Source organism: Ambystoma mexicanum, chromosome 1q (genome assembly GCF_040938575.1).
Source record: "Ambystoma mexicanum isolate Mex_15411 chromosome 1q, UKY_AmexF1_1, whole genome shotgun sequence".
Classification (NCBI taxonomy): Eukaryota; Metazoa; Chordata; class Amphibia; order Caudata; family Ambystomatidae; genus Ambystoma; species Ambystoma mexicanum.
In genome coordinates, this window is record NC_090922.1 from 33,700,679 (window position 1) to 33,720,625 (window position 19,947).

Consider the following 19,947-nt stretch of genomic DNA (forward strand, 5'->3'; position numbering starts at 1 on the left):
AACCTCACCGACCCAGAAAAATGATCTTTACAGTATGGATGGAAAACGATCGTCATGCAAACACGCTTGTGTTCTGTTCAGTATATCCTTTCTCGAGTTATGCCATATAAGATTCCTATAAGCACTTGTGAGACCCGACTGGGATTCTGGGAACCTTTTTAAAAACGTATGCAACCCCCATTTTCTCATTGAAGTTTTTATAAAGTCTGACCAGTTTCAGTAGGAATTTTGAAAGATCTTATAAGCTTCTCAGGGGTCCTTTATAATCAACAGAAATGTCAGCCCCAGATGGTGCATTTTTTATTTACGTGTTTTCTGTTCTTTAGAAACTACAGGTATTTTATGTACACGCAAGTCATTATCTTAAGTGTTACTGTTAAAAATTCATTATGAATGTTTTGAAATCATTTGTGCCAGGGTTAAACACTTCAAGTTGCAGACTACGGGCCAAACCCAAAAAGTCACCCGCCCCCTTATTCTACACACACACACATTTTTACTCACCAAGGAACAAATACCAACCAATGGCTGGTCATGAGTGGACATTTGGAGGAATGCTGGCATTATTCATTGAAATATTTGCTGTTTTGCCATTTGGTGTCATTGCACCAGCATGTAAATGTCTTTTTGTGAATCATTGCAATCAATTTCATGCTATAACCAAATTTGAACACAGATGTGCCGTGTATTGATTGAAGAGAAAGGCGAGCACTTCCATTAGAATTCCCCCTACACCAGCAGGTGCTCTCTCTTTGCCGGGTGCTTTACGATATTTGATAGTGATCAGTGCGCATAACAATGTGGTCGGGGTGGGGGAGAAGGAAGATAACAAATGGACCTTTGGACATGTGACGTCACGGAGGGACCGCATATTTCATACATAACTCACATGCACGTGCTGTGGGTGGATTTTTTGTAGAGACAGCGGTCAGCACTGAGAAAACGCACCTCTCGGGAAAAGTGGAGAAGCCCAAAATAATTTAGAAAGTGACTCAGTGCCCCTTCTTCCACAGGTGGACTAAAGATCCTCAACTCATGAACTGTTTGCCACAGTGCCGGATGTGGTAGTAAAATAGAAGACACACCTGGAGGGAACATACGGCAGATAAAGAATGGAGGTCAGTCCTTGTGTCAACATGTCAGCAGATACCGAGCAGCCTCAATGATAAGGCAAATAAACTACGGGAGATACTCGGAAACGGACTTCCAGGATCAGGGACGACTCACCATCCATAAAGGGCTGACATTTCACGTCCAAGTTCAACTCAAGGGTTTGAATGACGCATTAAGTGAGAAGGGACATAAGCCTGGGTAGGTTGGCAATCCGTGCCGACTGTCAAATTTGCTCCCTGTAAACGAAAATAATGACACGCATAACACTCCAGCGCTGCCATTACCTTACACACCTCTTAACTGCACTAGCAGCAACACACTCCCACAGCAACCATAGAACACTATAATCAAAAAGTGTTGCAAAACTACCAAAACAAATCACATTACTCTTTGCCAAAATCCTGGGCGCCCCCCTGCTGTGATTGAACAAGGGTAAATGGCCTGTTCTGTGTTATGGTGCCCACTCACAGGGGTCTACAATCAAGTTTGACCTATCTGTGCCATTGCAGAGGAGAAAAGTCTATCTTCTTATCCCTCTGGTGCCGCCCAAAAGGATACCCCAGCACAGAAATGCCAAGCAATTCTCTTCTAAAGAGGAGTACCAATGGCAGACTCAAATATGCATTGCGGCCTTCTAGGGACGGGTCAGTGTGGTGTGGCTGAAGTGCCGGTCTCTCTAGGAGCATGGATCAAGTGGTCCATGCGTGGATTACCCTTAATCACTTAGGAGGGGAAACCCCACTCGTTTAATCCTTTGCCAAAAGACTGTTTCTCTGTGGAGGGTGACTAAGACCAAATACCACCCGAGGAGGAGACATATCTACATATCCGCCTGGTACAGCCCACAAAGACAACCCTGCACCAAACTCCCAGGCGATTCCCTTGTGGGAAGAGTAACAACACCAACACCAGACATATGTTTTGCTTTGTTCAGAAGAGACCCGCCTGCCATTTTCGTGCTGGACAGACAGGCCGTGTTGGTGGGACCAGACTGAAATGCAAAGGGTTTTTTCTGTTCTGGTGCCATGGAGCTAACATGTGTTTGAAGACCCCCCATGAGGCGGTACTCTTTTATAAAAGATGATATTCAGCCTTGTTCGTTCACAGTAGAGGGGTTCTCATACTTCTGTAAAAACACACACCGTATACAGGAGGCAACAATTAAAGTTGCAGGCTACTAGCCAGCCATAAAATAGTGACTCGCCACCTCAATTCTATACACACAGCACACTACGTCTTACTCGCCAAAACTCAAAATAAACCATGCCAATCATTTTGAAATACACACAACCCTATGCAATTACCAATCCAACAAGCATACCAATACATTGAGTTCTGCTTGTACAATCAGTTTTATACGGTTTAATGTAATGGTTGTTGGTCAGCCGACACGTGTTTCGACAAAGAGTCGTCTTCAAGGCTATCTCTTTTATAATTACACGCTTTAACCTGGTGGCATGAATCACTCAGTTAGATCTGGATGCGGCTGTCGATACTGTCGGTTTTTAAACACAGTTTCATTTCTATGGATGGTTATAATCATCCACCCAACGGGATTTAATGAAAGCTGTTCCGAAATGGCGTGCCACTAAAATGATGCTTCATTAGCATATCTCCCCATACAACTTAATACCGTCATAGAAATGAAACTGCGTTTAAAAACCGACAGTATCGACAGCCGCATCCAGATCTAACTGAGTGATTCATGCCACCAGGTTAAAGCGTGTAATTATAAAAGAGATAGCCTTGAAGACGACTTTGTCGAAACACGTGTCGGCTGACCAACAACCATTACATTAAACTGTATAAAACTGATTGTATAATCACAACTCAATGTATTGATGTTTTCTTTAAGAGTTTCTAGGAAGTATAGTATCTTAATCACCAATCACTTCAATAGGGTAGAGCGCGACAAGAGCATCAAATCCACGCTACCTTTTCTACTTTACCAAGTGTTAGTGGGTACACTTGGCCCTTGATGCCTGCAACGCAGCTCGATCCCACCCATACTTTAGGGGTAGGCAAAGCGCATACTGAGGCCTTATACCCGCCGTCATATTGCTCACCAACAAGCATACCATTCCAAAACAAGAAACACACATGCAATCCGAACCAAAACAAGCACGATCCCACTACCACTAAAATAATCTCTACACCCTAAAACAACACAGCACCCATAACATCCACAGAAGCCACGTTGTTACATACCTATCAATAGCAACAATATTATTCATAAAACAGGAGCACATTCCATACCATACCGATAGTCACACTGCTTTGTAACAATGCAAACTCCAGATCATGACCTCATTGTCCCTCTTCCTCAATCCAGTCCTCATCCCGAGACAGGCTGCCCATATTTATTCTATAATATTGCCTTTTAATATGACCTCTGCCGCTTTTGATACCAGCTTCTTCTAGCCTCTCTATCATCTTATGGCTTCTCGGGTTCCGTCCTCTCTTGGTTTAAATCCTACTTATCTCACCGAACATTCTCTGTTTCTTGGGGCGGAACTGCTTCTGATTCCTATTCTCTTGCTCATGGTTTTCCACAAGGGTCGGTTTTAGGGCCTTTCCTCTTCTCTCTTTACACTTCTCCTCTTGCAAACATCATTTTTCTTTTAGTCTCTGCCACCATTTTTATGCTGAGACGCAGCTCTTTCTGTCATTCTCTTCTTTTACTTCTGATATTCACGCCGAGCTCTCTGCATGCTTAACGGCCATCAAATCATGGATGTCTACCCACTATCTTACTCATAATACCGCAAAAACCAAACTACTCTTCTTTCCCTCTACTACTATCCCTTTTCGGATTCCTTCTCCGTTCATTTCATTCCCTCCATCTCAGCTTTGTTTTTGTATCCACTGCTCGCAATTTGGGGCTTTATTTTGACTCTGCTTTACCCTTTAAACACCATACTTCCATCTCTCCTCGAGCTTGTCGGTGTCACTTATTCAACATCAAAAAAGCTTGTTCTTTTCTAACTTTTGACTGAACTAAACTACTCATAACCTCTCTCATCTTCTCACGCCTCTTTTATTGCTCTACCACGTTTTTTTGGTCTTCCTGTACCTCGACTTTTTCCTCTAAAATCTATTTTTAATGCTGCAATTAGGGTACTCTTCTGCTTGACCCCACGTGACTCTATATCTCCCGCTCTTCACACCTTGGGTTAGCTTCCTTTTCACGCACAACTCAAGTTCAATTCTCTGTCTTTAACTTTCAAATCTCTCTATGGTCTAACTCCTGATTATCTCTCTCTCCTCATTAGTTTCATTCTACTCTCCTACTCGTTCTCTCCGCTCTAATACTCAGTTCCGATTGACAGTTCCATCTCCTCCTTGTGCACGATCATGCTTCCGTACATCTGCACATCTTGCTCCTCTACACGGGAACCTTCTTCCTCTTTCTATTCGCTCGATCACTTCCTGTCCCCTATTCCGTAAAGCACTGAAATTACATATGTCCCAGCAAAACTGATCCTGTGCATACTTTGTCAAATCTCATGTCTGATTGTACCGTTTGATATGTGTGCTTTGTAAAAGCGCCTTGGATTAAAGCGCTACATAAATAAATACAAAAACAATATTAAGGACCTTTGACCCTTCCTTTGACGAGGGAAATGTATACGGGCACCACTTCCTCTAATGGTCTTACTTTGTTTCTTAGGTAGCCGTGCTGCGATCCTTCGACAGATCACCAATCCTGCCAGCCCGTGTCTTGCCTGGCCACACAGCAGCTGGCGTGTGAAAATAGTCTGCATTAAGACCGGGCGGGTGAAATTGGTCATGCCATGGCGCTCCCACCCACGCAGTGCAGGAAGGTCCATATGTAGTATTAGGAGCAGCTTTTGAGAGTTGGTGCAAAAGTGAGGATGTGTGGCAGCCAGAGTGGGAAATGGCGGTGCTGTATTTGGTGGTAGAATGTGTGTCCGTTCTTTACGCTGTCATGGATCAGAGGCGGATCCTGAGCTCTCACCTCACTCTCCCAATTGGAGGGATGATAGGAAAGGTTACACGTCTGACTTCCACTGCAGCGGGCGAGAGGACCCACAAAACTCATAGCTACAGAACTTCCGCTCACAGAATGTGCCACAGGAGAAAGAGTCCTGCTCTTAGGAAAACTAATTGCTGGACAGTTTTGAATTCATCATAACCATTGTAATACTCTGGGCAATGCCATCACAGAAGGAAAAATACCACATGCAAATCAGGTTTGGTGCCACTCAGAAACAGGCTGTCCAGCCCCAGCTGCTAGGTCACATCCCTTCCGAATGAGACAACAAGCAACCCCATGCATGCTTCACCCTCCTTCAATGAAGTGCCACAGCAGGCCTGGGGCCCAGATCTTGGCATGTCTATCCCACTCATAGTAACAGAATTAAAACTAAAGGTCGATAGATGGAAGGTTTTGAATTAATCATAACCACTGGCATTGGTCTGGGCAACCCCCCTGATCATCCTTTTTCGGTGTCTCATGCCATTACAGCAGGGGAAAACCATATGTCAATCAAGCTTGGTCGCATCCCAAAAGGGGTAGTCCAACCAAAATTGCTTGTTCATATCCCTTCTGAACGACGAGACCATAAACAACCATCCTCGTGTACTTCCTCCCTCTAGGTGAACCTGTTCTTGCCATCACAGTTCCTGTAGCTACGCTGAGAGCTATGATTATAGACATTGTGACTAGTGGAATAGATGCAAGGCTGCCTCTCCACCAGCCCATAGCACTACCCCCTGCCTATCCCGGTGGGAGTACCCTTTGTCCTGTATGATATGATAAGACACAGCGGCCCTATACACAAGTGTTTCAAGGCACGACGAGGCAGGGGAGGGAATCAAAGGGGGGCAAGACAACGGTCTTACTAGGCCAAGTGACATTCAGATTGCTCAAGTGCTGAGGAGAGGGAAGGGGAAAAGTGCCTGGGGAAAGGCAGGAGGAGCAAGTGCAAGACATAGGATCAAAACATCGGAAAAAGAAGTGCGGCCAGCAAGTGGCAGTGCAGGGGTTAAGTGCAGACAAGAAGTGTTAGTTAAGTGCAGGAAGGGGGAAGTGCAGATACAGCCGACCTGGGACCTGTAGTAATCACTACAACCTGTACGTTGGGCTACCGAAGCAATCCTGGCCAGTGGTCCTGTCACACGCAAATTACAGATTTGCACATTCTTTTATTTATTTAGTTTTGACGTGCAGTGGTTTATATTGAACCCTATGCTATATATCAACGCACAAATACATGTAACAAATAAATAAATATTTAATACACATACATTCATCAGGATTGAAATCACTATGCGTCAACAATTTATAACCTTTCATAATCGGCATACTAATGTATAACTGGACATACTGTGATATTAGCCATTAAAATACATATATGTAAAACAATTCCAAAATCTAACAGTCTCATTGCAAGCGAGACCTGCTTCTCTGTCATTAATGTTTTCCAGAAATAATCATACACTAAAACACACGCATTATGGGCCTGATTCATGGAACATTTTCCTATGGGACTGCACCATTATACAATGTTTCTGTGAATCAGGCCCATATATGTATCAAACGACCAAATATTTCAATTCTTCAGCGCTCATTTTAAAATCAGTAAATGTGCAGTTGCCGGAAAGTGTCTACAGAATTGGCATCGACTGTGTGGGACTTTTCTCCATGCACCTATTACTTTGTTTGTTGGCAACAGATTTCATCTAAATCTCATGAATGTTCTTGCGTATTCTTTCCTACTTGGAAATGTAATACAATACATCTGACTATTTAAAATCCAGGAGAATATGAATATATTCTCTGAAGGATGTTTCCTCTTTTAACTGTTCATAATGAGTCTGAAACAGACTTCCCTAAAAGCTGCCATGTTCTCCAGGACGCCCTGATTGACATCAATAGGCAATCGCATTCACCGCTCCACTATGTCCCTGTGTGTATAGCAGCAGCAGCGTCGTCATATTGAACTTTGGCAGCCATCATTTATCAAGGCCAATAAAGAGCTTAAACCAAACTCACATTTGATGGACTTATGGGCTGGTGCCACAGAAGGTAGACCTTGCAAATATGCCAAGATATAGCCATGCAATCCATTGTTTGAATACCTCCCTGTCCCGGTAAAATGCTGTATTCACTCGATAAACAGAATATTATTGGAAAGGGGAGTTCGGATTGCAGTGCCTCTCTGAGTCCTACACTTCCTCAGACCAGTCCTGCACCCTCTCCAGCTCCACCCTTAGAGGGATGCCGCCGAGGGCCCACTGCTAGACTCTGAACAGGTGGGTGGCTGGGAAAGGGGGGCCCTTACACCTTGCTCCCATCAAAGAAAGCCTCAAGACTCATTTATAAACCAGGCTCTTTAGTATTCGAGCAAAAGGGGTCGTTTGTCTCGTGGTGCAGTTGCCTCGTTTGTTGAGGACTGGGGCAAGGGAGAGAAGGACTCAGAGTAAGGGACCACTGATAGGTATTCTTGACAATAGTCACCATACTTGACACAAAGGCCAACACAGATATAACCAGAGAAACACATTCATGCAACCCCAACATGCTTAATGCACACATTCATGCAAAGAATGTCCAGAGTACATACGAAGGATGGGCAGATGATAGCATATTACTGTGGCACCCTTTTTCATATCATAAATGTATATTTGCCAAAACAGGGCATACTGGGAGTTGCAGCCACGGCTAAAGTCAATTGAATTAAGCTCCTGACATAAGACATGTTGGTTTAATAGGGCGTACAGTACACAACACGTGTTCGTAAATTAAATCTGGTTTCATTTTGTAATATTTAAATAACTAGGTCATTTTGAAAAGTTAAACATTTTAACTGTAAACTTGATAGAAAAAGAACAGTTTTGGCATGAACCTTCTGTAGGCGCAACGTGAAAGTGAGCGGTTAGGCGCAACGTGAAAGTGAGCGGTTTATATGTACAAAAGTCAAAAGCATAGACCCGTGTTTTAGCTTTCATTCTGTTGTGTGAAACTAGGTTGTAGGTTGGTGTGTCTAGTTGAAAGAAATTGCATTGCTGTTTCTTGGATGCAGAGAAATGCTCTTTGTAATTTCCCTTGCTACTTAAGTCACAATGGCAGAGATGCAGTCAATGCCAGTAGTTATTGACTGCATTCTGTTGGGCTGCAAGGTGGTCAATAATGGCTTCCATGTGCAAAAACATTATAATGGGAAGCCCAGGACTGACCCAAAGTTGTATCATTGTAATGCGGTGGCATCTGGCCAAACTGTGCACACCGTTGCCATACGCCATTAATGTCGCACACACTTCATCCTAACACCGAAATCTCACTACACAATCAAACAAGTCACCACAATCCTGCAGACCAAACCCTTACACGAACCCGGAGGCACAAATAACATTACCTCCAAAAAGTGTCAAAAGGTCATCACTACAAAAAAACAATCCAAATTATCCTCAGACAAAATCACAACCAAGCGAAACTTGCGTCAAACCCCAGCCAGGTTCTCCACAACGAACGCCTCAACCAACGTACCGTATCACCATACGTGATGCTTCTCCATGTAGTAGGAGCACCCACACTTCGCACCAATACCTTCAAAGAGAGCAACGTGTGTGGGGAGGGAAAACAGGAGGAGCATATTTCCACCACAGACGCAAGGGCCAGTTTTAATTTGTGCAGATACAGGCTTGGACGAGAAATACGTCTTTTTTTTTGTTCACCCATACTTGCTACCACGCCGTGCACCTCGGCCAGCCGTTCCAATGGGACATTTCTCATAACGTAGTCAGTTACCTTGGTGTCAGGCATGAGTGCCCCTCTCTCCACGCTGCGTTGCTATCCCTGGTCCTCGGCTCTTTCCCGGGCTGGGGGGGGGAGACACTGCAGCCCAGACTAGCTCCCTCCCAGGCGAGAGGCGGACAATGACCCCCTTTCAGACGTGGCTCAGGGACAAGGAGCGCAGGAGGGGGGTGGTAAGGGGAGGGCAGAGATGCTATGGAGGAGGGAAGACAGGGCAGCGTGGGGTGGGGCATAGAGTGTCACACACACACACCCTGCTCTCTACAAACTTTCCTCCCCGTCCAGAGTCGCGAAAGGTAGGAGTGGGGAATCGGGAGATTCACGGGAAAGGTAGCCAGCACCGGTGGAATGCAAACCCCGCGCTAATCCTGAGAGGCGCCAACTCAGCCAAGTACGGGGTTTGGGGAAAGGAAAGCAGTGCACAGCGCAGATACCAATGTGATTAACGAACTGCGTGTGTCGAGCCCCTCCCCCGCCCAGCTGCACGTTCACTCTTTGCTGCCGTGTGAATGCCACAAGTCGAATGAACACGCGAATGTAACGTTTACCCCTCTTACTTTTAGAGCGGGGACTAGACATGAGGGGGTATTGTGTCCCCAGTCTGAAAATAACGAGCGACCCCGCGACTTCTTTTCATCTTGTCACTGTGATGATGTGATGACTTGTTGTTTGGCAAGTAAAACACGTTTTTTTCTGTTGAACTGTCGATGTAATCTCACCGTAACTTTGGGCACTGTGGAAAACTTAGTCGTGAATTTTCCGCGGAGCAGATAACCCGGCGGGGGTTGTGGGGGGTGTTAGGGGCGAGGTACACTGTTGTGCCCAACGGGGCAGTGTAGGTCAGTGCGGCGCGCAGACACTCTGGTAGTTGTCAACTGCCACGGACACGCCCAGCAGTCTTTATTTATCCAGCTGGTGACATGGCCCACTCCACGTGGGTTCAAGGCCACTTCACCACTTCACCACATCCCTCCCTGCTTAACCATAACACGATCGAGGCAACACCAACAGGCCCGTTTCTTGCCCCGGGCGAAGCGGGAGGCTGCCCGGGCGCAATTGCCCGCCCTGGCCGCTCCAATTGCCCTGGGATGGGCGTGATTACTCTGGGGCGACCCGGCCGAGTAGCGTAGCAGGGGCTGCCTCTTAGTGCCCGGGTCTCCATTCTCTCAAGTTTCGCGCCTCTTGGGGACAAAAGGGTGCCTCTCAGTTGGATTCCAGCGTGATTGAGCCTTCCAGTTGCAGCGGCCGGACTGACGATCTGCTTTTGGTATATTTCCCCTTTTGCGAGGTCAGGGGGGTGCTGCGAGTATTTCCCGATGCCCGAGTGCATGCAGATGGAGAATTATGTATACATGTGGAAGTGTGCGTTGGTGGTTTGGCACATGGCTGCGCTATCGTAAAGGGGTAATTGGCGAGTGATAAAGGAAGGCAAATCTGGAAGCGAGGGGGCGGGGCAGATATCTTTTTGGTCTAGATTCTAGATTATAGCATTTTTGTGTTCCCTTTAACAGCATATGTCGTCACCAATTATCGTCTCAAACGGAAAAACAAACCGCAATTTAAAGCCAAATGAGGGGCATTTTGGAACCTAGAAGACAAACTTATTTTGCATGAGCCGGACCCTATGCTTTGTACTACTATTATTGCCTATAGTTAGGTTATGTCATGTTAGAGAATTTCTTATGCGCATGTTCACCCGAAGTCATCTTGGCGCGGGGAAGAACCCAACGGGAACCTGGCCAACAATGGTTTAGCATAAAAGAGTAGTTTTGAGTAAGTGATGGAAGGCCAAATGGTTTTCATTCAGTCTAAGTTTAAGTGGAAGACTATTCCAAAGTTTACCAGCCGCCACAGAGAAGGCCTGGCCACCAAGGTCCGGAAGGCGGAACTTGGGAACTTTGACCAATCGGTCACCACCAGACCGGAGAGTCCGTAGGGGAATTTAAGGCTGGAACTTATCCCGAAGAAATTCAGGCCCAACCTGGTAGTAGGCTTGATGAACCAAACATAAAGACTTAAAAGCTATACACTGTTGTACGGTGAGCAAATGTAGGCAACGCAAAACTGGGCTGATGTGGGCACCACATGGGGTTGCAGCGGCAACCCGAGCAGCCAGATTTTCTTATAGTTGCAGCCGATGGATAAAACCAACCAGCTCAGCCAAATAAAGAGCGTTGCAATAATCAAGCCTACTAGAAACCAGAGCAGCCACCACCAACGGACGCATCGATGGGGGAAGGAAAGGTAAAGACTCACATAGGGCACTCACCTGCGAGGCCATAGATAACGAGGCAGACAGATAGACTCCTAGGTTCTTCACCACCGTCACCAGAGTCGGAAATACACCCAGTGAAGAAGGCCAAACAGAGGAAGACCAAGAAGTAGATACAGAGGAGGTCCCTACTACCAGGACCTCCGTCTTATCCCCGTTTAGTTTAAGTCAGCTGGTGCCCATCCAGTCCCAAATCCCCCACGGCTGAAAGGCAATCGCAGAAGCGAGACAACACCTTGTCGCGGTCAAGATCAATCAGACCAGGATTTGAGTGCCGTCCGCATAAGCGAAGCACATAAAGCCTAGTGCTTTGAAGAAAGCAGTCACCCACGTGCATGTGTGAGGGGCGTGTTTTTCATTTGCTCGGCCATGTGGGGAGAGCCTTAGACTTACTACTCCCCGGCCCCTGGCAAAACGAGTGATTGGACTCAGACAGGCAAAAAGTCACACGTAGACCATTAGATAAGGTAAGACATATAAATGGCTCATTGTAGGCCCTTTAGTCACAACTTACATATATATATGGATACATCAAACACAAAATACACGTATAGTCAATTATATAGGAACATAGAAAAAGAGTTAATCACAGTTATTAATGTAGCAGAAGACACCTTCATCTTCGCCCGTACAACACTGCTTAGTCCCAGAGCAGGTAGGCAATGAGATCACATGCAATAACGGGGTCTGTAGCGGAGCGTCCTCCCTCTCCGTGGAACTGCATCACCCGGGGGTCCAGATTCTAACTGTCTTGTCTGAGGAAAAACCTCTTCTCTTTATGGGGGCACTAACCCGCCCTTCTCGGTCATGACTGCCCTCGACCGAAGAACAGATCACAAGTGGAAGGGGGCAAAGAGCGGAAAAAAACAGCCAGAAGTGGAAAACCCCAGCTTCCAATCTCATCGCGTTCTCCCAGGACCCCTTATCACTGCACCTGCAGTGCGCTCCGACTCCCTCTCTGTCTCGTCCTTCAACGGACAATACAATAACTATTCCCCACAGTAAGTCCACTCAGCAACAATATTTATGTGACCTTGCTTTGTCTTCACTGGCGGGGATGCGCTTTTACTCTGCTGAGCCCATGAAAAGACGTAGGCTTTCACTACAGTGATGGGAGATGAATGTCCAAGATGGCTGCGCACTGGCGCCATTGTTTTAGCTCGTATTTTGCATAAGCATTTCAGGGAGTCATAGAAATATTACATTTCTCATGAATTTCGCACTCTTGATTTGCCCTGATTGGTTGGGTCTTTACGTATTACTGACAACAAAAAAAACACCAGAAGGCTGAAGTTGTGTTATGTAACAAACGAGCACACAAACATAACCCAACTTTACATCACATTATTGCCATAGACATCCTAGTCACCTCTCAGACAGGAAGAGGCCGCTGTAACGTCAGTTTTTGCTATCTGTCAGAAAATCCTATACCTGCTTACTGAGGATGTGTAGTGTCTCTGCGCATGCTCAGTAAGTAATTAATAGGATACCCTTTCTTGCTTTTAAAACCATAAACCGTTGTACTGCAGACAAGGTACAGATGTTTTCTCGTGCTCCATGCACATTTAGTGTGTATAGTGAGGCTTTTGTGCTGTGGGGAAGAATCTGTGTGATTTACCCGCACCCCAACCCCACATCTTCACAAAAATACCACTCAATACAGTCCTACCCCATTGAACCTGCATAGACAATCCCCTCTTGTGAACGGTGTGCTGTCCTAAATGAAAAAAAGTCACACTGATTGCTGCCTTTGAAGCTTTTTTGTGTTCCTTTGTCACGCCAGTCACACCTTGTTCTGTTCCCTGCTGCAAATGCATGCGTTTTGTTCTTTCAAATCATAGGTGTGCATCTAATTATATGTCAAGATCCGGTGGCTCGGATTATGCTACTCTTATCTTTACTTAACTCGAGCAGCATAACTATAACAACATCATCTGAACAATAAAGCGAGAAAAACTACATCTTCCATGTAAAATGAGTCTTTAGTAGTTCTCTTGCTGTTGGTCCTTAGACAAACATGTGATCTTATTCCACCAATAGTCCCATCTCGCATACATAAATCTGTCCACCATCTTAACATCCCCCTCTGATATAAACCTTCGCCCGCGGCAATGGACAGAGAGGGAAAGATGGCGGAGCGCCAGTAACGGTGGGCGGGAAAGAGGCGCGCCGGAAGGCGCGTGAGGAGATAAACGCTTCGACTCTGGAAGTGGGCGGACCCAGGCAGGGCGGAGCGGTGTCTGGGTGGAGGGAGCTGGGATTAAGGAAATAGAGCAGACTCTCTAGGAGCGTGCAGGGGGAGAGTATGCTCAGAGGAGGAAGTGGTAAGAATGGGAAAGGGGGGTGGGAAGGCTGAAATGAAGTGAGGGGTGGAGGAAGGGGAGAAAAGGGGGAGGACACTGACTGTGAAGTCTACATCTGTGGAGGGGGGGAAGCAGGGAAAGGAGGGGCAGCATCGCAGCAGGTCTCCACAAAAGAATGACGGTGGGGGGACGGTTAGGGATATCTCAGGGTCGGGGACCCAGGAAAAGTGTATTTTGGAGGGCCTGGGGGCCTCAGGAAGCGGTGTGCCTGGGGAGGAGCAGATGCAGTATGACAGTGTGTGGAAGGTGGTGTGTTGAAGCCAGATAGTCGTGGGAAAACGTTTCAGGGGGAGAATCCGATGGTGATTGCTGGGTGGTTGAAAGAGGCTGTGGGGAATGTCACTCGGGTGCAAGTGGTGTCTGGGGGTCGGTTGTTGGTGGAGGGGATGGGTGCTGATAGTAAGGCTAAGATACTGGAGGTGGGTTGTCTGGGTAGGCGCGCGGTGCAAGTGTTTGATCAGAGTGGTGTGTCGTGTAAGGGGGTGTTGTATGGGGTACCGTTGACTCTGAATATGTCTGAGGTGGAGGAGCAGCTGGCAGAGGTGGGGGTAGTGGAGGCGTGGAGGCTGGGGAGGAGAGAGACACATGGGAATGTGGTGTCTACAACTGTGGCAGTGAGGTTTGCGAGAGCGGAGTGTCCGGAGGTGGTGAATTTGGGATATCAGAGGTTTCGTGTGAAAGCTTATGTAGCAGTGCCTTTGAGATGTTATAAGTGTCAGCAGTTTGGACATGTGGCGAGAGTATGCAGGAATGAGAGGCACTGTGGGAGGTGTGGTGGAGATCATGATATTAAAGAATGTAAGGTGGAAACTCTGGAGAAGTGTGTGAATTGTGGGGGGGCACTCTACTGCGTTTAGGGGGTGTGAGAGTCAAAGAGTGGCGAGAGAGGTGGTGCAGGTGAGGGCTGCGGAAGGTTTATCTTATGCGGAGGCTGTGGCTAAGGTGAAACCGGTTCGAGTAGTGAGTGAAATGTGTAGGAGAGAGCCGGTGGTGGATGAGGCTGCGGGAAGGAAGGGAGAGGCGAGAGAGGTGAAAGGGGTAGAAATGGTGTTTGTCCCAAAAACTGAGTTTATGTGTTTTATAATAAATGTGCTGGAGCTGGTTCAGGGGAATTCGTCAGTCAGTGTGTCGAATCTTACGAAAGGAGTGGTGGAAGAAGGGAGGAGGTTTTTGAATGTTGTAGATGTGTCGGTAGAAGATGTGTTCAAGAAGGTTACTAAAGTGCGGAAACAGAGTGGGGCGTCGGCCTGAGAATTCTTGTTGAGGAATGGGCAGGAGTTGAAAGCGGTGTTGTATGGGGAATTGAATGTTGATGTGGTTTGTATTCAGGAAACGTGGTTAAGGGGTGATCTGAGGTTTGTGATTCCGGGTTTTGAGTTGTTTCGTAAGGATAGGACGGAGGGGAGAGGGGGGGGGGGGTGTAGCTGTGGCAGTTCGGAAGGGGTTGGTTGCAAGGGAGATTGTGGTAGAAGGAGCAGTGGAGGTTATCGGGGTGGGGATTCGGGTAGGAGGATCAGAAGTCTTAGTGTTGAATTATTATAATCTGTGTGAGGTGGTGGAGGTGGATGTGCTGTCTGAAGTGATAAGGGGACATGTGGGACCTTGTGTTTTATGTGGTGATTTCAACAGTGCCAATATGTTGTGGGGCAGTGATCGGACAGATGCAAATGGGGAACTGTTGGAGGGTATGGCGGATGAATTGAGTCTGTTTTTTCTGAATGACGGTTCGGGCACACGATTGGATGTGAGGACTGGGAAGTTGTCGTGTTTGGATCTGACCTGGGTGTCTGCTGCGATTGCGGGTGAATGTGACTGGATGGTGCGTGAGGATGGGGATATGGGGAGTGATCACTCTGGCATTTTAGTGATTGTGAGGGGTGAGGTAGGGGTCAGGTCCCGGATGCTTGGAAGTCGGTTGAATTTTAGGAAGGCTGATTGGGAGTTGTATAAGAAATTGTGTCAGGAATTGATTGTTTCTCAGGATAGGGATGGGGGGTGGATGAATGGAATGAGCATTTGGTGCAGGGAATGAGAGCGGCGTCGGTAGTGGCAGTTCCGGAGGTAGAGAAGGGGAAAGGGGGGAAGGTTGAGGTTCCTTGGTGGTCGGTGGAATGTTCACGGGCTGTGGCAGCGCGTAAGAAGGCGAGGGCCAGGGCGGTGAGAACGGGAATGTTGGAGGATTTGTTGGCATATAAGAAGGCAAAGGCGGTGGTGCAGAGGGTGATTAGGGAAAGAAAGCGCAGATATTGGGGGAGCTAATGTGGGTCTCTGGGGAGTAATTCTGATGTGGGTGAGGTATGGAAGCAGTTCAAGCGGATCTCCGGGTTAATGAAGTCGCAGGGTGGCATGTCTGTGTTGTTGAAAGGGGTGGAGGTGGTCAGTGAAGATGGGGAGAAGGCGGATTTGCTGGGGGAACATTTTGCGGGAGTGCACAGTTCAGAGAACTTCCCAGAGGCAGTGAGACTAAGTATGGGAGTGGTTGAGGAGGAGATGCGGGAGTTGTTGGCGAATGTTGGGCCTTGGGAAGAGCAGTATGAGGCTCTGTTTTCTATGGCAGAGTTGGATAGGGCGATTCGGAAGGGGAAGTGGTCAAGTACAGGGGTAGATGGAGTCGTGGATGTATTTTTGGAGAAGTTGTCGGTGGAATGTAAGTTGGAGGTGTTAGCATTGTTCAATGAGATCTGGAAGAGTGGAGTTTTACCAAGATTATGGAAGAGAGCGATTGTGGTAGCGATTTTGAAGAGTGGCAAGGTCCCGACAGAGTGTAAATCATATAGGCCGATTGCGCTGACTGTCGTGATGTGTAAGGTTATGGAACGGATGATAGTTGAGCGCTTGGGGTTCTATTTGGAGTCGAATGGGTGTCTGAGCGATTTTCAGAGTGGGTTCAGGAAGAATCGGTCAGTGGCAGATCCGTTAGTGAGGTTGGTGACTGGAGTGGAGGAGGCTTTGTGTGATGGGGAGATGGTGGGGGCGTTCTTTTTGGATTTGGAGAAGGCGTATGATATGGTGTGGAAGAATGGGTTGCTGGTGAGACTGTTGGAGATGGGTGTGAAGGGGAGGATGTTTCGGTGGATTAAGGCATTTTTGGCTGACAGGACCTTTCAGGTGAGAGTGAGGGGGGTGTTGTCTGAGGTTTGGAAGATGGAGAATGGGACACCGCAGGGGAGTGTGATTAGTGCGATGCTGTTTAATGTGATCGTGGACGGGTTGATTCGAGCTTTGGAGGGCATTCGGGTGTCAGGTGGATTTCTTTGCAGATGATGGTGTGGTATGGGTAAGAGGGTGACATTTTTTGTTGATGCAGAATCGGTTGCAAGCTGCGATAGTGCGTATGGAGGAGTGGTGTGGGAAATGGGGCTTTTCGATGTCTGTGGATAAAAGCGTGAGTATGGTTTTCTCAAGGAGAAGAGTGCAGCAAGGGTTGGACTTGGTTTTGGAAGGTGAAAAGCGTGGAGGAGCTTCGGTATTTGGGGGTGATTTTGGATAGGAAGTTAAACTGGAATTTGCAGGTGAATGGAATGGTAGATAAGAGCAAACGAAGGTTGAATTTGTTGCGGTCGGTGACTGGGAAAGAGTGGGGTGCTCAACAGAAGTGTCTACGAATGTTGTATAAGGGGTTAATTTTGAGTGTGATGGATTTCGGATGTCAAGTGTCAGTGGGTTTCACGGCAAGTCAGAAGTTGTGGTTGGACAGGGTTCAGGCAAGGGTGTGTTCGGGTGTGATGAGGTCCTCTCCAGCGAATGCGGGTCAGGTGCTTGTGGGGGAGATGCCGTTGGGGTTGAGGAGAGATGCGTTGAATATGAGATGGTGGGTGAAGTGCAGTGCGAAGAGTGTGACTCATCCAGTGCGTGAATGTTTGAAGTATAATTGGAGGTTTGATTATTAAAGAGACCGGTGGAGGAGGAAAGGAGGCACTTTTGGGTTTTGCATGTGGGAAAAGGGAGTGCAGTGGGGTGTGGGCGATTTGATGACTGTAACAGATACAGATTTGGAGAGATGGCCGAGGTGGATGATGGGGTCTCCAAAGGTGTGTTTGGAGATAGCGAATGTGGTGTCGAAGAAAAGAGGATTGCGGAGCGAGATCAAAGCTTTGGGCCATGCGTATGTGGCAGGAAAGGAAGGATGCAAGGTGTTTACGATGGTTCGGAGGATCCTGTTTCTGGGAGAGTGGGTATGGCGTATTATCTGGAAAGCACTGCGGAGTATAAAGTGGGACGATTGACGAATGATGTGTCAATTTGTACGGCTGAGTTGGTGGCGATTGCATTGGCGATCGATAGGGTGTGCGAGTTAGGGTTAGATAAGGTAGTGATATTTTCAGATTCATTGAGTGGGTTGCAGGCGATTATGGCGGGGGATGGTGATAGGAAGGACGTGATTATGGACATCAGGAGGAAGATTGATCTGTGCGTACACGGGGGAATGGATTTAGAGTTGGCGTGGGTCCTCAGTCACAGCAGTATTTTGGGTAATGAGTTAGTGGATCTGGCGGCGGGTGAGGGTATGAGAAGGGGAGCAGTTGATGTGAGATTACCTTTGAGTGTGGATGAGGTGAAGGCGGTGGTGGTGAGACGGGTCATAGAAGAGTTGCAGGAGAGGTTTGTGAGTGGGGTGAAGGGCAGGTGGATGTTTGGTGTTCGTGGGAAAGTGTTGGTGAAGGTGGATGCGGGGAGTCTGGAATGGAGGAGGGGGGAGGAGGTGATGCTGAATCGGTTGAGGATAGGACATGCGGGACTGAATGATTGTCTGTTTCAAGTGGGGAAACGTGAGTCGAGAGATTGTGCGGTGTGTGATGTGCCTGAGACTGTGGGACATTTTCTGCTTAGGTGTGAGAGACATGTTGAGGAGAGAGAATTGATGAGGGTTCGATTGTCTGCGCTGGGTGTGGCTGAGCTGAGTGGGAAGACTTTGCTGGGAGGTGAAGGGGAGAGAGGCAAGAGGAGGAATAGTGTGATGTTGGATTTTGTCAGGCAAACGGAGCGGTGGGAGGAGTTGTGAGTTTATGTAAGCTAAGTATTGATTGGTGGGTCTGGTGCACATCATCCTTCACAATGGGGAAGCGCCTGCGTGGGTCCGCCCATGCATCCGATAAATAAGAAGAAGAAGAAGAAGAACATCCCCCTCTTCCTTTGCTGCTCGGGCAGTCAGTTAATTACCAGTTTAGTTTATTAAGTGTTTTCATGAACAGTGAAGTATATTTATTTATATTTGAAAGCAGCGCGAGCGTGGGGATTAGTAGTGCAAGCGCAGCAAGTTAAAGCTTAAGGCGGAGCACATCCGCAGTGTTTATTTTGAAGCTTAGCTTTTCGACGGTCAGTAAGCTCTGTGAAAGGAGCCCGAGCCGGCATTAAGGGGCAGAGTAGACACAGCAACTGAGGAGAGGTGCATCAGGGAAGACGTATTTCCGCTGCGTTCCCAGCTCCGTGTTAGCCGTGTCTGCATTGAGTTCCCGCAATGTTCGAAGAGTTAATCTCTCATTATAAGAGATATATTGGCTCAACGTGAAAACGTTGAGCTGCCGGAAAGGTTTAGAACTTACAGCGCATTACGCGCATTGTTTTCAGAGGCGGAGAGCTTCTGCCAGTTGAACCGTTTGATGGAGCGGAGCAGCGCCACCTGGTGGCCAGTTGAAATAAGTTGAGGAAAAAGCAACAAATTGACAGGCAGAATCTCAAGAAAAGCCTGCTTGTCAGAAAAGCCTTATTTTGGGACCACTGCTCCCACTGTGTGTGTGGATTGAGACGGGTACATGCCCAAGAAACCTGTGGATATATATATTTGATCATATATATTGAGTCTGTGGCAAATAAAGTTCACATTTACAATGTCCAGCTCCAGAGAAGAGGGTAGAGCCCAAGTGAGCCAAAAAATAAGCCACCTATGTATAGATGAGATTCTTTAAACAAAAGGTTCTGGGGGCCAATATGGTGGGGTTCCCACTAGCTGCCAATGATAGAGGACTGGTTAAAATTCTCACATGGTATGGAAGAGATCAGAGGGACAAGTGGACATGGGACAGAGAAAGGGGGAAGAAAGAGCCTGTAAAGTTAAACATACCAAGCCCCAATCCTCTGACACGCCACAGAAAAAGGCAAAAAAATCAGTGAAGTCCAAGAAGAGAGTGAATAGGTGGCATGACATATCCTTGGAGAGCTCAGAAGAGGATGACGAATGGCAAGAACAATCCTCTTCATATGGTGAAGAGGGAACTTCAAAGAAAAAGAAAACTACCAAAATAGAGCAAGAGGCCGGGGAGTATTTTGACCCAGATACACTAATACACCTGGATTCGGCGGAGTGGGAGTCACCAGCGAAGATAGCCTCATATCTGAAGAAACAGCTGAAAACGCCTTTAACAAAAGAGGCCAGGAACAAGCTTAGGGCGTAATGCCCAAGACCTTATCTGTCAGAGAGT

General features: G+C 47.2%; 1 protein-coding gene across 3 annotated transcripts in view; it reads right to left on the reverse strand.

The window, feature by feature from the left end:
* Positions 1–9,402, reverse strand: part of CHST6 (carbohydrate sulfotransferase 6) — a 233,258-nt gene extending 223,856 nt beyond the window's left edge. The window contains exon 1 of one of the 3 annotated variants that reach the window (XM_069635454.1): positions 8,888–9,402. The gene's annotated coding sequence lies outside the window, so the exon portion shown is untranslated. Of the gene's footprint in view, positions 1–8,626; positions 8,732–8,887 lie in introns of those variants that run through there. The other 2 variants (XM_069635455.1, XM_069635456.1) reach the window with 2 other exon arrangements.
* Positions 9,403–19,947: the final 10,545 nt, after the last annotated feature.